A 2832-nucleotide genomic window follows, 5' to 3' on the forward strand; every position below is an offset into this window, starting at 1 on the left:
CAGATAGCAGCTCACAACTGTCTGGGACTCCAGTTCCTGGAGATCAGACATACATGAAGGCAAAAAAACATCAATTCATATAAAATAAAAATAAATTACTTTTAAAAATTATGGAAGGTTTCACAAATTTTTATGTCATCCTTGAGCAGGGGCCATGCTGATCTCTGTGTAGTTCCAATTACAGTACAGGAGCTGCCAAGGAAAGCACCCTCTGGGCTCTCTTAATTAAGGTTCCAGAAAAAAAATTAAGCCCTAATGTCCCCTTATGGAATGAAAAAATTTCTCTGGTTATATAGCCTGGAAAACCTTGAGGCAGCCACTCAAACCATCTCCTATTTGCATGGTTCAAGTGAGAAAGCCTAGTTCAGAACAGTTAGTTGAGTCTTTTCTTTGTTTGGTTTGTTTGTGATTTTTCAATGCTAAGGACTGGATCTAGAGCGCTATATCAGGGTTTTATCACTGAGCCACATCTCTAGCCCCTCACTAGTGAATTCTAGACAAGGGCTCTATTGCTCAGCCATACCTTTTTTATTTTAAAAGCGTTTATTTTATGTCATATGTATAGATGTTTTGCATGTGCAAACCTGTAAGTATATGCAACACCTGTGTGCAGTTCCCAAGGAGGACAGAAGAGGGCATACTCCTCTGAAACTGGAGCTACACATGATTGTGAGCTACCTGGTCTGGGTACTGGGATCCAAACTTGGGTCCTCTAGAAGAGTAGCAAATGCCCTTAACAACTGAGCCATCTCCCTAGCCCCTGCTTGGCTGTTTAGAAGCAGTGTCTCACCATGGAGTTACAAGGCAGAGGCTTGTAACCTTCCTGTGGCAGCCTCTCAAGCAATGGGATTACAGGTATACCCCAGTATGCCCAGTTTAATGAGCTCATTTTTTAAAGATCTATTTCTTATTAATTCTTTAAAACTATGTGTATCAATAGGCAGTGGCGCCACATGCCTTTAACCCCAACACTCTGTGAGTTCGAGGACAGCCTGGTCTACATACCTAGTTCCAAGACAGTCAGGACTACACAGAGAAACCCTGTCTTGAAAAACAAACAAAAATTACATGTATGTGTGTATGGCACATGTATCTGGGTACCTCCATGTATGAAATAGTCATTCATTCATTGAGTTATGCCAAGACTGAACTCCAGTGGACTGTCCTGCTCCCGTGTGTGAGGAGGTGCACATGTGTGTCAGAGACATTGGACCTCTTTGAGCTGGAGTTACAGAGAGTTCTGAGTCACTTGGTGTAGGTTCTGGAAACTGAACTCCAGTCTTCTGGGCCTTTTTTCAGCCCCTTACTGCTATTGTTTCTAGTGTCGAAGAGAACATTGACTTGGTGAGAGGAGCTTTCCAGGAACAATCATGTTCTACCCATGCCCCATCCTGAATGGCAGGAACAAACCATTCCCACAGGCCCACCACGTGCATAGCTTTCCCGCAATTCACCTCTCTGTCATTCAAGATGTTGTTAATGATAGATTTCAAATCCCTCCCCTCAGGAACCAGTCGAGGTGAGGGCAAAGTCTTAGGAAAGTTCCAGTTCTTTTTAGTCATCTTGGAGTATAGAACCTGGGAAAGACAAAAACATGTGGCAGGCTGGAAATGAAGGGACCGAGGAAGACAGAAAAGCAGACACGCTACAGGGAGCAAGTGTTTCAGTGGGAAAACACCTTTGTTCATTTTATGTGTACGAGCACTTTGCCCACATGTATGTATGTGTGCCACACGTATGTCTGGTACCTGGGAGAGAAGAAGAGGGGATCAGTTTCCCTGGAACGGGAGTTAAAGATGGCTATGAGCTGCCATGTGAGTGCTGGGAATCCAACCTGGGTTCTCTTCAACAGTTACAACTGAGGCTGGGAGCTGTGGCACACGCCTTTAATCCCAATACCCAGGAGACAGAGGCAGGTAGATTTCTGTGAGTTCGAGGCCAGTCTGGTCTACAGTGAAACCCTGTCTTGAAACAACAACAAAAATCGAGTCAATGATTTGAATTCGCCTTGCCCTCCCGGCCCCTCCCCCAAACATGAACTCACTATATAGCCTTGGCTGGTCTAGAACTCACTATGTAGACCAGGCTGACCTTAACTTCATGGAGCTTTCCCTGCCTCTGCCTCCTGAGTGCTGTGACTAGGTGCATGAGCCACCAGTCTGGCAAAAAATAAAATAAAAAATAAAATAAAAAAATAAAGTTTCTTCTTGCCAACTAAAGCAATTTGAAAACTAAAGTCAGATAATGAAAATCAAAAGGCTTTGCAATTTTTAAAAGTTCATTCTAAAACCAGGGTTCTAGGACAGTGAAAGGGGCATACTGAAATCAAGAGAGAACGAGACGTGAGACAGAGCAGAGCCCCACGGATCTACATTTAGATCCTCCGGCTCTGCGGCTTCATGGCTTCTCCTTTTCCTTCGGATGTCTCAGACCCGATAGTCCTGTCTTACAGCTAGCAGACATCTTCACGATCTCAGCACTCAGGACCAGTGCTGTTCATCGGGCTTCCTCCCGGCTGGGAATACCTGTTTCTAACAGCGGCTAATACCATGGGCTTCCGGTTCACTTCCCGTTCCCTCCACACCTGCACCACATCTGCACCATCCAAAGGACTCCAGAGACAAACTCCACTTCCAGGTTTCCATAGAAAGTGAGGCACTGGCTCCAGCATCATAATGCATTGGACTCTCCAAGCCCCCTCCCCCAACCCACACATCTGTGGGGTTCACTGACACCACCAACCTCCCTAAGAACCTGAGACTTGCCCAGCGAATGTGCCAGTGCTAGGAGGCACGGGGACAGGGGAAAGACGCCATCACATTGCATTGGGGG

At 45.6% G+C, this 2832-nt stretch overlaps 1 non-coding gene across 1 annotated transcript; it reads right to left on the reverse strand.

The window, feature by feature from the left end:
• Positions 1 to 104: 104 nt before the first annotated feature.
• On the reverse strand, positions 105 to 208 carry LOC113457701. Its single transcript, XR_003378210.1, has one exon. It is a non-coding gene; the product is annotated as a U6 spliceosomal RNA (small nuclear RNA).
• Between the last annotated feature and the right edge of the window lie 2624 nt (positions 209 to 2832).

The sequence above is a fragment of the Microtus ochrogaster genome, linkage group LG4 (assembly GCF_000317375.1).
Source record: "Microtus ochrogaster isolate Prairie Vole_2 linkage group LG4, MicOch1.0, whole genome shotgun sequence".
In the NCBI taxonomy this organism is placed as follows: Eukaryota; Metazoa; Chordata; class Mammalia; order Rodentia; family Cricetidae; genus Microtus; species Microtus ochrogaster.